Here is a 13,832-nt window from a genome sequence, read left to right as displayed (position 1 = left end):
TGGAATGAATGAAAGAATTAAATTATATAAAAGTCAAAGATTACATTTTATATTTCATTAATTCCTTCTGCAAATATCACACATTATATACTCTGTTACTATTTGCTGATGATAATAAAATAGGAAGGCAAACCAATCTCAGTGAAGAGCTAGAGGGAAGGGAGAAGTTAATTTTATAAAGACTGGAAGAGGAAAAGATCTGAGGCCCTGTTCACAAAATAGTTATTGGTACTACCAGCCCACACTGCCCTCACTCCTTCTCTGTGCTCTCTTTTGGTCCAAGCCAGTAGTCCTGATATAAGTTATGGAATCTATGACAAAACACCCAGGTTCCAGGAGCATTTTCAGTTGAAGAGGTAGCACTCTGAGACCAAAGATCCAAAATAATGTCTCTTAGCTGATGAATTTCTAAACATGAGGAATATCATTGACTTTCAAAAATACATTACAAGAAGGACCTCAGGAGTTTTTTATTCCACTCTAAGAAAATTCCTTTCTAAATTATCTCTGGCATGCATGGATGAGCTGTCAATGCCTCTTGTTCAGAAGATAGGTAGAAACTCAAGAGATCCATGAAGAATTATGTCGCACCATGAACCCTCTTGATTTCCTTGACTCATTCCCATACACTCAAGTTGTACAATGCACTCTATACACGTGGCACCCTGAATTGAGTGCAACTTTCCAAGTGTGGCTTGACCAGTACAGACTACAAATAGGATAGGCATCCTTCTAAGGTCTAAGCATGTACCCTTAGCAATGCAGCCAAAGGTCACGTTGTTACTTTTGAGACTTCATGACTTCCACAAGGTCTGGAAATCTTTCATTATAGAAAATATTTTCATTACTTGGGGTCTGCAGATTCATGGTTAGTGAAGGGAAAATGATTTAGGAAGGAAAGCATCATGTCAGGAATCCCATGATTTCAGTATCACTATATTGGCTTGGATAGAAGGGTTCAGGAGGAATGGATGGTCCAAAGGCAGTCTTTTACCCATAAGGAGTTTTTAGTCAACTAAACTTCTAGGGCTTCTTCACCCAAACAGTTATCATATATTTAGATACTTTTCCTTCTACCATGAATTTGCACAATTTGTTATATGAATCTTAAAAAATAATAAAAATATGGGGATCCCTGGGTGGCTCAGTGGTTTAGCGCCTGCCTTTGGCCCAGGGCGCAATCCTGGAGTCCCGGGATGGGAGTCCCGTGTCGGGCTCCCGGCATGGGGCCTGATTCTCCCTCTGCCTGTGTCTCTGCCTCTCTCTCTCTATGTCTATCATGAATGAATAAATAAATAAATAAATAATCTAAAAATAATAAAAATATTTTGCTTTTTTTTCTTTTACCCATGCTAAAATTGATCTTATCAGATGTGACCTGTCCTTTAAGTTCTTTGCAACCTATTTGGTTCCTGGGTTTGTTATACACCATCATCCCTATTCTCCAAAAACTTGATCAGCATTGCTCTACCTTTTTGTTTTTAGTTGCTTTTGTATTTTTGGTTACCAATAACATCATGAAAGAAACTTACCCTAACCACAGGGAATTGAAGGTTGTAATTTAAGTGACAGGTACATATATGCAAATGCATACATATGAGTATGTGCCCCCTCCTCCCACATAAAACAGGGGCACATGGCGTGCGCTTCTCTGGACACACACCTCAGTACAACATCAAAATCAGTCCAGAGCACATGATAGGTATGAAGTAGTCTATATTAGGTGCTATCTGGTAAGAACTGAGAACACTTGCTGGGACCAGAAAGAGAGGAAACATAAGCACACAGTTGGACAGGAAGGTGTGCAGCTTCTCAAGGCATGGCTTGAATAGCCTGGACCAGATATTGCTCTCATGGAGCCTCATGGACAAAAAGTTACCAGAAGAGAAAGCAGTGCCAATTCATTGAGCTCCTATCACCTGACAGCACCTTCAGATGAATTTTCTCTTAACTGTCACCAAAACACAGTAGTATCAGCCTTACCACCTTTACTTTGTGTATAAGAAAATCAAGGTCCATATAAGTTAGGCCATGTGTCCACATAACACATTGGTTAGTAAGCACCAAAACCAGAAATTTCCTTTGGGGCAATCTGATCCACGCTGCAACTGCCTTGAGGTTGCTGCTTTGACCCCGGATAACCTACTGGCAAACCCCAACTTGCTATAACCCAGACCTCAGCTGGCTCCTTCCCTTGACTGGCCACTGCACTTGTCCTGAAAGCAGCCCACAGCTTGTAGAATGACACCCATATGAGTCTTCTGTCCTCACTTGGACCACAGGGCAAAGCCACTACCTATCCGCAGTCAGCTCCCACTTGCCTTCTCCACAGCAACCCTGCTAGGTTTCCATCCTCCTCCTCCTCAGGTGAACCCTGCCTCACCCAGCACCTTTTCTACCAGATGAAGAACTCAACTTCAAATTCACTTGCTTTGCTTTTTGCCAGCAACTTAGCAAGAGGAGCCAGACTATCTAAATCTTGACCCTCGACTTTCCAATGGTGTGATTTCAAGCAAGTTATTCAGCCTCGGGTTCCTTATCTGTAAAATGAGAATAAGAGCAGAGTCTCTCTATTGGAATTCCTAGATGATGTGAGTGATTTGGTGCATGTAAAGATTTAGAGCAGTACCTGGCATGACAAGCACAGGAGACATGCTAGTTCTTATGTGTGCCGCTCTGGGGTCCAGGAGGACAAGAAAGCACAGCTTCCCCCAACTGAACTATAAGAATGAGTAAAGGGGATGCTTAGCTCACAACCAAAAAATAGCTAGAATTGAGATGAGTACTATGAAGGAAATGAGAACATCTACTAGGAGGATCAGGATGAATAGGAATCAGCTAGATTAGGGCCAGTAAACCATGGTTGTGCTAGTTTTAATAAATACAATTTATTGGCACTTTTGTCTATGTATCATATGTGGCTGCTTTTGCTTCACAACCCTAGAGTCCCAGCAGAGACCTGATGGTCCCCCAAGCAAAAGCTATTTACTATCTGGCCCTTGAAGACAATGTTTGGTGACCTCTGAGCTAGATGAAGAGGAAAAGGGAGATAATCACATAGAGGATGTAGGAAGGCTGGGCAAGGAACTGGGGAAATGTACATCCCTCAGACATGAGCTCCCCCAACTTCCTGAAACCATGAACCCGCATCTAAAAGTGTATCTATATATATAGCCAGCTTTCACCTTCTTCCCCTGGCCTCTGAGGAAAAAGTGAACCCCCTAGACTCAAGATGGCAACTCCCTCTGTGCTCAAGCATTTCTCTAAGAGCTTGCTCTCCCATGAGCATACTCTCTCTCTCTCAATCTCTCTCTGGTGTTTCTAGTCTCTTGCTCTTTACTGGGCCCTTGCTCTCACCTCTCTCTAGTGGAGTCTCTCATCCTTCCCTTTACTCACCAGTCCACCCAGGCCAGAAACCTACAAGTCTTCCTTGAGAGCTTCTCCTTCACCTTCAAGAGCCCCATTGATCTCCTTTCCATAATGTCCCTCCTACTTCCCGCCTCCCCATTTCTATCTCCACTGCCTCCTCTACTTCCTCAGCTCTGGCCAGAACCTGCTGCCATCCCTCTTCCCACACACCTGCTCTTTCTCTTTCCCCACTCTGCCTTCTGGGATAGCCTTCTAAAATGTAAATCTGACCCTGTCACACCCCTGCCTAAAACCCATTAGTGCCTCTTACCTGTTTACGGGGAAGGATCCAAACTTTTAAACAAGTTAATACAAAAATCTGCATAATTTATCTCCAAGACATCTCCAACTTCATCCCCTGGCAAGCGAGGACCATCTGTGCTACTGTAACAATCATGCATCTTTCTTCTTTACCTTTTGAACACCCATCCATGTTCCACAAACTCCTCACCTCATGAATTCTTTGTAAGAACACCAACCAGATGCACACTTTCCCAGCTTCCCTTGTAGCTAGGGTACAGGATGCCTGATGTGACCTCAGTTTCCCCAGTCAGATGAACCCAAGTCAGATTCTGAACCTATGGCCAGCAGTATGAAGGATGCACAGCACAGAATTCATTCTGGTGGGGCTGAGGACAGCAATGTCCAGACTCTATGTCAGTGCCCAGGGCCCAGCCCTGTGGTGTCAAGAATGAAAGCCACCATGACTATGTCCAGCAAAGGGGCAATGAATCTCCTCTAGACTACACAGTTCTGTTGTACAACTTTGAGAATGATTCCTGGATCCCATACTGTCAAGCCTCATATTTCTGCACTCCTAGAAATTCTGTGAGGTCCCTATTTTTTAATAAATTCATTTGTGTGCTTCAGGAGTTAATTTCTATTGTCTAAAAGTAATAATTCTTGCTGATATACTTGTGAAGTCTTTTCTTATACCTTGTTCCCACTTAATAGAGAAAACCAACTTCTTTCTCTTTAGTAGTCTCTCTGTGCCCTAATCTCACACATACACACATATACACACACAGAACTGCAAGACATGTATGACACTTATATTCATGTCTGCCTCCCTCTCTACTATAAACTCATTCATTCATTTATCAAACATCATTATGTTTCTACTAAATGCCAGACACTGATGTAGGTTCTGGGAATATAGCAGAGAGCAAGACAGAAAAGGTCTCTATCTTAATTGGGCTTGGTTTTTAGAAAGCAGATGTATCTTATTTGTATTTAAGTGTCTAGTGTAGTGACTTTTGAGTTCCAAGCCATTCCTGTGTCTCTCTTCAATTTGACCTACTGGCTAAGATCGCATGGCACCAATGACCTTCATCCTGAACATTGCTTTAACATCAACACATGACCATAAAAGTAGGGGTAGAATGTGCCCCGATCGTGTTTGCCTTTAACTAAATCCCCAGAATAACTATCTTGCTCCTTTTAAGTAGCTTGAAGATGAAAGATGACTGCATAGGTCTATTTATGTGTTACAGACGACCAAGGGTTTTGATTTACTTCCTTGTGTCCCTTTTAGCCTAACTCTTCCTAAGACTGGGAAAACAGTAGGTGTTTAATAAATTTAGGTTGAATTTGGCTTAGTTGTTTTATATATAGATATGGATATCCTCACAAACAGAGCTTGAGAAGTGAGTCACAGGGTCTAATTTTTGCAGAAAAATTCAGAACAGCTTCTGATTAGTGAGTTGGTTCCATTTCCCAAGAAATCACCTTAACCTTTAAACACAGAAGGTCAGCGTCTCCTCTCTCTGCTCATGCATAATTCCCCCTGCCCTCTGCTCTTCAGTGCCTCAGCAACCCACCCGAGAGAGACCGAGGGAGAGATGGAGTCAGCGGGAGGAAGAACACGGCCGCTCGGAGGCCCAGGCTGCCTCCGCGGGATTGACTCAGCCCTCAGAATATGTTGTCTCATTTGCTACATTATTAATAAAATTGCAAGAAGTTTGGGAGAAAACTTTTTTTCCCACCTAGAAAAATTAGCATTTACGCCACACACTGTGCAAACTTAGGAAGATGAACATCAATAAAATAGAAAATGTTCCCTTTGAATCTTATTCTGAAGCCAGTGCCAGCAGAGCACTTTGAAACAGTGAGGGAGTCAATAGCTCAGGTTGGGTAAGTCAGGGTCATCTGGGCACAGTGGGCAGCCCCAGTATGGGGGCCTGGGACAATCCAGCTAGCCCCCACTGTCTGCACCATTGTCTCAGATAGTGGGGTGCAGTGTTGGAAGTGATCCATGACAGACTTTGTTGTGGGGGTGGTGATAGCTCACAAGAGTAGAGAAGATGCAGATTTCCTGAAATGAGGCCAAGGTCAGGCAAGTTGGCTTGGTAATTTCCTGAAAGGCCCAGCTGGGCCTGCAGGGCCCAGCCTGCAGCTGGAGGGAGTCAGGTGAACTTAGGTGGGTAGAGGCGTCCAGGCAGGTCATTCTAATTAGTGGAACTAATTCATCATAGAACCCAGATTTCAGTAGCTTTTTTGCAGCCACGTCAAACAGCTAATGGGCCAAATGTGACCTCCTCATACAATCTTCCCTGACTCCCCCATTTAAAATAGCACCCCATTACATTTCCCATTGCCTTTGCTCTTACCACCCGTAGCCAGCTCATACCATAAACCCTACTTATTTGTCTTGCATAGTGTGTACTATATATCGCTTTGCATTACAGGACTAGAATGCAAGCTGCATAAAGATGATGTCACTTTATTCACTGCTGTGTCCCCAGCTCCTGGATCAGTGCCTGGCACCCAATTAATATTTACTGAACTTAAAAATAAATATATCCTGAGCTAAAACTCCTAAGTCTTTCCACGTGAACTGCTCATACACCAGCTTCCACTCATCTGTGTTTGTGCAATTTTGAGTTTTTAACCAAAAATGCAGTATTTTATCTTTCAGGTTTTGATCCAGTTAGCCAGTCTTTCAAGATTAGTAAGTCTTGATTCCAAGACAATTGTGGATCCTCTCACACTTGTTTCAATCCCCCAAAACCCTAGTGGCATGCCATTATCCCTTATCTGAGCCGTGGATAAACTAATGACCATAATAATGAGTTTCCTGCCAGTAGATATGTCCTCTCAAGGCCAGATTAATTGTTCTCAACCAGTTAAACCAGGAATCAACCAGACAGAGGCTCTCAGCCCTGGAATGGGACTTTAATATCAAGTTACCAGGCACACTGATTTTAAAGATAGGGCCACAATGGGGAAATGAGTGACAGTGACCTCTCTTTGACATCAAAGTATAGTGATGTTTTGTCACCCTTTCACTATTTTTTATATTCCCCATGAGTGAAATCATATGACTGTCCTTTTCTGATTGACTTGCTTCACTCAGCATAATACCCTCCAGTTCCATCCACATAGAAGCAAATGGTGGGTATTCGTCATTTCTAACAGCTGAGTAATATTCCACTGTATACGTAGACCACATCTTCTTTATCCATTCATCTGTCGATGGACACCAAGGCTCCTTCCACAGTTTGGCTATTGTGGACATTGCTGCTATAAACTTTGGGGTGCAGGTACTTCAGTCTTTCACTGCATCCGTATCTTTGGGGTAAATCCCCAGCAGTGCACTTGCTGGGTCATAGGGTAGCTCTATTTTTAACACTTTGAAGCACCTCCACACACTTTTCTAGAGTGGCTATTCCAGTTCACATTCCCACCAACAGTGCAAGAGGGTTCCCCTTTCTCCACATCCTCTCCAACATCTGTTGTTTCCTGTCTTGTTGATTTTCCCCATTCTCACTGGTGTGAGGTGGTATCTTATTGTGGTTTTGATTTGTATTTCCCTGATCGCAAGGGATGCGTAGATTTTTCCATGTGCTTGTTGGCCATGTCTATGTCTTCCTCTGTGAGATTTCTGTTCATGTCTTTTGCCCATTCATAATTGGATTGTTTGTTTCCTTGCTGTTGAGTTTAATAAGTTCTTTATAGATCTTGGAAACTAGCCCTTTATCTGATAGGTCATTTGCAAATATCTTCTCCCATTCTGTAGGTTGTCTTTGAGTTTTGTTGACTGTATCCTTTGCTGTGCAAAAGCTTCTTATCTTGATGAAGTCCCAATAGTTCATTTTTGCTTTTGTTTCTTTTGCCTTCATGGATGTATCTTGCAAGAAGTTGCTGTGGCCAAGTTAAAAAATGGTGTTGCCTGTGTTCTCCTCTAGGATTTTGATGGATTCTTGTCTCACCGTTAGGTCTTTCATCCATTTTGAGTTTCTTTGTGTGTGTGGTGTAAGAGAATGGTCTAGTTTCATTCTTCTGCACGTGGCTGTCCAATTTTCCCAGCACCATTTATTGAAGAGACTGTCTTTTTTCCAGTGGATAGTCTTTCCTGCTTTGTTGAATATTACTTGACCATAGAGTTGAGGGGCCATTTCTGGGCTCTCTATTCTGTTCCATCGATCTATGTGTCTGTTTTTGTGCCTGAACCACACTGTCTTGATGATCACAGCTTTGTAGTACAACCTGAAATCCAGCATTGTGATGCCCCCGGCTCTGGTTTTCTTTTTCAATATTCCCCTGGCTATTCGGGTTTTTTTCTGATTCCACACAAATCTTAAGATTCTTTGTTCCAACTCTCTGAAGAAAGTCCATGGTATTTTGATAGGGATTGCTTTGAACATGTAGATTGCCCTGAGTAGCATAAACATTTCCACAATATTAACTCTTCCAATCCATGAGCATGGAATATTTTTCCATCTTGTCTCAATTTCTTTCAGAAGTGTTCTGTAGTTTTTAGGGTATAGATCCTTTACCTCTTTGGTTAGGTTTATTCCTAGATATCTTATGCTTTTGGGTGCAATTATAAATGGGATTGGCTCCTTAATTTCTCTTTCTTCAGTCTCATTGTTAGTGTATAGAAATGCCCTGATTTCTTGGCATTGATTTTGTATCCTGCCATGTTGCCAAATTGCTGTATGAGTTCTAGCACTTTTGGGGTGGAGTCTTTTGGGTTTTCTACATACAGTATCATGTCATCTGTGGAGAGAGTTTGACTTCTTCTTTGCCAATTTAAATGCCTTTTATTTCTTTTTGTTGTCTGATTGCTGAGGCTAGGACTTCTAGTACTATGTTGAATAGCAGTGGTGAGAGTGGACATCCCTGTCATGTTCCTTATCTGAGGGGAAAGGCTCTCAGTTTTTGCCTACTGAGAATATTTGCTGTGGGCTTTTCATAGATGGTTTTTAAGATGCTAAGGAAATGTTCCCTCTATCCCTACACTCTGAAGAGTTTTGATCAGGAATGGATGCTGTATTTTGTCAAATGCTTTCTCTGCATCTATTGAGAGGATCATATGGTTCCTGTTTTTTCTTTTGTTGATATGATCTATCACGTTGATTGTTTTATGAGTGTTGAACCAACCTTGCATCTTGGGGATAAATCCCACTTGGTTATGGTGAATAGTCTTCTTAATGTACTGTTGGATCCTATTGGCTAGTATCTTGTTGAGAATTTTTGCATTTGTGTTCATCAGGGATATTGGTCTATAATTCTCCTTTTTGGTGGGGTCTTTGTCTGCTTTTGGAATTAAGGTGATGCTGGTCTCATAAAACGAGTTTGGAAGTATTCTGTCCCTTTCTATCCTTTGGAATAGCTTTAGTAGAATAGGTATTACAATCCAATCATGAAATGGGAAAAAGACATGAACAGAAATTTCACCAAAGAAGACATAGACATGGCCAACATGCACATGAGAAAAATCTCCGCATCCCTTGCCATCAGGGAAATACAATACAAAACCACAATGAGATACCACCTCACACCAGTGAGAATGGGGAAAATCAACAAGACAGGAAACAACAGATGTTGGAGAGGATGTGGAGAAAGGGGAACCCTCTTGCACTGTTGGTGGGAATGTGAACTGGAATAGCCACTCTAGAAAAGTGTGTGGAGGTTCCTCAAAGTGTTAAAAATAGAGCTACCCTATGACCCAGCAAGTGCACTGCTGGGGATTTACCCCAAGGATACGGATGCAAAGACTGAGATACCTGCACCCCAAAGTTTATAGCAGCAATGTCCACAATAGCCAAACTGTGGAAGGAGCCTCGGTGTCCATCGACAGATGAATGGATAAAGAAGATGTGGTCTACGTATACAGTGGAATATTACTCAGCTGTTAGAAATGACGAATACCCACCATTTGCTTCGATGTGGATGGAACTGGAGGGTATTATTCTGAGTGAAGTAAGTCAATCGGAGAAAGACATTCATCACATGGTTTCACTCATATGGGAAATATGAAAAATAGTGAAAGGGATCATAGGGGAAAGTAGAGAAAATAAGTGGGAAAAATCAGTGAGGGAGACAGAACATGAGAGACTCCTAACTCTGGGAAATGAACAATGGGTAGCAGAAGGGGAGATGGGCGTGGGGATGGAGTGACTGGGTGATGGGCACTGAGGGAGGCAGTTGACGGGATGAGCACTGCTGTTATGTTATATGTTGACAAATTTAACTCCAATTAAAAAAATATGCAAAAAATAAAAATAAAAATAAAAATTTTAAAAACTATAGTGATGAGTTCATAAAGCCTCAGCTTCTCAGTGATAAGTAGGAGCTTTCATAGCAACAAACTTCCAAGGTGGCCTGGGAGGAATCCTCCATCATCCATACCAGAAAGGTAGGTTCCATCCACAAAAGCAAGCTCTTCTTTCTCTTTTCCCATCCAGGTGTGGCCCATGAGCAATAGCTGGCAAGACTGGGAAGCCTGCCCCGGACCCTTGGCCTTGCACTTCCTCATCCTATCCTTCTTCTTCTTCTTCCTGAGTCTGCAATGCTCTCCTGTTCTCTTCCTTCTTCACACCCGAGATGTGTAAACTTATTTAGATAAAGCAGAAAGCCAAGAAACACAGCAATAACCTAGGCCAACAAATACTCAAAGAAAAGGGAGGCTTCTTGATGCTCTTGAGAGCATATAATTCTTTGGCTTTCAGTGACTAGTACAGTATTTAAGGAAAATGTGTCTGAAAAGCCAGAAATGTCAAGGTATAGGGAAGAGCCAGTCACAATATGTATTTGGTGAATGAGTGAATGAATGAATGAACGAATGACTTTGCTATATGAAACAAAGTAAATGGAAGTAATAATGGAAACTGTTGGTGTTCTCTTAGACTTATCTTGGTTTGTGTGGGGACACCAGGAGAAATAATGGCCACTGCCTCCATACTTCAAGGAAAGCATAGGCAAGGAAAGTCCAACATTGGGGTACAATTCACATTCCAGAGGTTGCTATGGGGCAAAGGGAGCTGGCATGCAGCTGAGGCCACATCCTACCTTACCCTTTTTACCCTATTCTGCTTTCCTTGTACCCCCTGCTCCCGAGAGCACCTCCTCCATTAATCACATTCTGAAGGATCCCATCTCAGGTTCTGCATCAAGAGGACCTGACCTGACACGGCATGCATCTACAACACAGGACCTAGTGCTTTGTACTAACTCTGGCCCCTGACCCCCCATTAAAATTCCTCCCACCCTGCCCCCATCACTGATACCCAGAGCTCAGTGTCACCAGGCTTCTACTTCTGCCGACCTCCCAGGCTCCACAGCCACAATATGATGGCAGATGGACCACTCACTCACCATAATGCAGAGACATTCAGAAGTAGCATCTGGAGCCCTAGTCTCAAACCCAAGATGAGCAGCTTATCTCCTGAACCCAAGCAAGACATAAGACTTCCAGTTATAGGAGCAGAACCTGCTGTCCCAGTCATTAAATACTCATGGAACAAATTTGGAGAAGAGGGAGGGACAGGTGGTAAGACCAGAAATATGAAAATGAGACAAAAAGAAAGAGTCACACAAGCTTATCTTAAAAATTCCTTGGTGGGGGGATCCCTGGATGGCTCAGTGGTTTAGCGCCTGCCTTAGGCCTAAGGCATGGTCCTGGAGATCCGGAATCGAGTCCCGCATCAGGTTCCCTGCATGGAGCCTGCTTCTCTGCCTGTGTCTGTGTGTGTGTGTGTGTCTCATGAATGAATAAATAAAATCTTTAAAAAAACAAAAAACAACAACAAAAAAAACTCTTGGGTGGGTCTCCTCCTCCTCTTTCCCATTTCACCCGGGAAAGCAGCAACTCAGGCTGCCTCTGACACTGCCACCTCCCCTGGATCCCCTCTGGGAGGCTGAGAAGGAAGCACATGCTCTGGGGTCAGAAGATCTGACCTTAACCCATTCAGCTACAGATTCAAAACAACTTCAAATTACAGGCCCAATCAGACCACCCAATATGGTCTGGAATTATGCGTGCAACCCAAGCACCGAGACCCCTCAATGCTAGCAGTTCACCCCTTCCTCCTCCACCGAACACCCACCACTCACCCACCTGGTTTTCCACCACCTTCTTCATCCTCCCACTTCACAGAACTGTACAAGACAGCAGACGAACTCCTGAGTCTCCTGTTTGCATACACACACAGCACATCCACAGCCCCCACAAATAGACATACGACACACACACTCCCTACATCTCCACCCTTGTCTCCTCCTAAAAAGGTGGAAGGGGGCACACCCACCTTGCCTCCTGGCACACCCCCTTCAGGTGCCTGCCCTTCCCTCCCACACCTCCGACCCCTTCAGCTCTGCAGGCTCCATCCTGGGAGAATCTTACTGTGCCAGAGTTTTACCCCTTAAAAAAAATTGGAAAGACTCACAGGACTTGTACTCACCTGCTGCCTGCAGTGAGAACAGAAAGCGCCAGATGGGCGCCCTCACCTTCCTCCCACACACACACACACACACCTGGTGGATCCCCTCCAGCCGACACCACGAAGGGCACCTCCTGTGCTTCGGGTCTGCACCCCCACCTCCTAAGCCAGGTCTCTTTTCTCTCTATTAATCCTCTCTGAATATTTAACTTTTTCCTTTGCCAGCTTCTCTTCCTCTCCGCCTCTTGAAGTCTGGTTCTTCAGCCTCTGGCTCCCTGGCTCCCAGCACGTGTACCCACAACCCCCCCACACCTGGGTCTCCAGCCAAGCCTCAGGCCTGAGCACACCACAGGTGTGTCAACTTCCCCACAGACAGGGACCTTAAATAAAGCTTACCCAAAACTGAAATTCTCCCCCCCCACCTTGCTCTTTATCTTCAATGTCACATTTTAAGAAATTACCATTTCCAGCCAGCCCCTTGTCCAAACTAGAGACACTGGGACATGGTCCTTGCCCCCTTGACCTTTAACCTCCTCCTCCCTTAACCAATAAACCTTCAAGTCTTATTTCTAGGTCTCCAGATACGCCTCTTCCTCTGCATTAGCTGAACACCCCCCCCATCACACCCTCCAGCACTGAAAAAGCGTCTGTCCTAGCCTAGCCAGGGGCCCACCCCATTCCCACTGCAGCTAGATGGCTCTAAAATAGGAATTGCAGCTTTCTACTGTCTCCTTAAACCCTTTCCTGAGTATCTGCCCACACCCCCAACACACACGGTCCTCCTCCCAGGAGAAACAGACTCAGAGAAGAGAAATTGAGCAGACTGCAGCAAATCCAGGGGCAGGAAAATTATTGATTCGTGCATTTGTTCGTTCATTAAATTATACCTTCAGAACTTGGAGTTAGTCCTTCTGGGAGGCTCCAGGCCCAAGCACTTAGTTTCCCTGTTGATTTCCTTCATAGCACTTACCTCTGTTTGTTATTGTTCTCTTTGATTCCCTGTTTTTATGCTTTTTAAAAAATCTATCTCTCCTCTAAGAATGTAAGCTCCTTAAAAAAACAGGTACAGACTGGGTATCTGATAAAGGTACCCACAGCCCCTAGAACAAAGCAAGGCATAAGGCAGTCTCCCAGTAAATGTTCACAGAGTACATAAAGGCATGCACGAATAACTAAACCGACACATGGCAGTTTCCGTGCACAGTCAGTTCTACCACCGTTTGCCATCATCTGTCGCCAATTATATATCAAGTACCTACCATGCTTGGAGCACAGGTGGCATGAGGTGGCACCAGCAACACAGATACAGAACATGTGATCTCCACACCCGAGTCTGTCTAGGGAGGGAGAAAACTGTGATGTAAAGGCTGGAGCACCAGCAGTGTGACCAGAACCCCCCAAGCCCAGGGGTTGGCCTCCCCTGGAGTATGCCCAACAGAGCGGCCAGCCTCAGGGAGTGAGCCACTGCAGCCCAAAGGAGCAGGGAGCAGGGAGCTGGGCCCTAGGACTGTTCCCACTCTCCTGCCTTACGTTTATCCAGACCCCAGATACTCATTCATGGGCCAGTCCCCAACAGCCCTTAGCCTCCTGTAAGGACAGAAGAACAGAAGTGAGTTTAAAAAAAGAAATAAAGAGGGGCACATGCACGGCTTGTGGCTCAGTTGGTTGAGTGTCCTACTCTTGGTTTCAGCTCAGGCCATGATCTCAGGGTCATGGGATCAAGCCCCATGTTGGGCTCTTTGCTCAGCAGAGTCTGCT

The 13,832-nt window shown here is 44.1% G+C and overlaps 1 long non-coding RNA gene across 2 annotated transcripts in view; it reads right to left on the bottom strand.

Annotated features, from left to right (window-relative positions):
• LOC144281152 (uncharacterized) overlaps window positions 1–13,413 on the bottom strand; it is a 112,785-nt gene extending 99,372 nt beyond the window's left edge. The window contains exon 1 of one of the 2 annotated variants that reach the window (XR_013349596.1): window positions 13,334–13,413. This is a non-coding gene — a long non-coding RNA (uncharacterized LOC144281152). Of the gene's footprint in view, window positions 1–12,095; window positions 12,663–13,333 lie in introns of those variants that run through there. The other variant, XR_013349597.1, reaches the window with a different exon arrangement.
• Between the last annotated feature and the right edge of the window lie 419 nt (window positions 13,414–13,832).

Source organism: Canis aureus, chromosome 12 (genome assembly GCF_053574225.1).
Source record: "Canis aureus isolate CA01 chromosome 12, VMU_Caureus_v.1.0, whole genome shotgun sequence".
Lineage (NCBI taxonomy): Eukaryota > Metazoa > Chordata > Mammalia > Carnivora > Canidae > Canis > Canis aureus.
The sequence above is the reverse complement of the archived record's forward strand: the minus strand, read 5'-3'. Positions and strand labels throughout refer to the sequence as shown.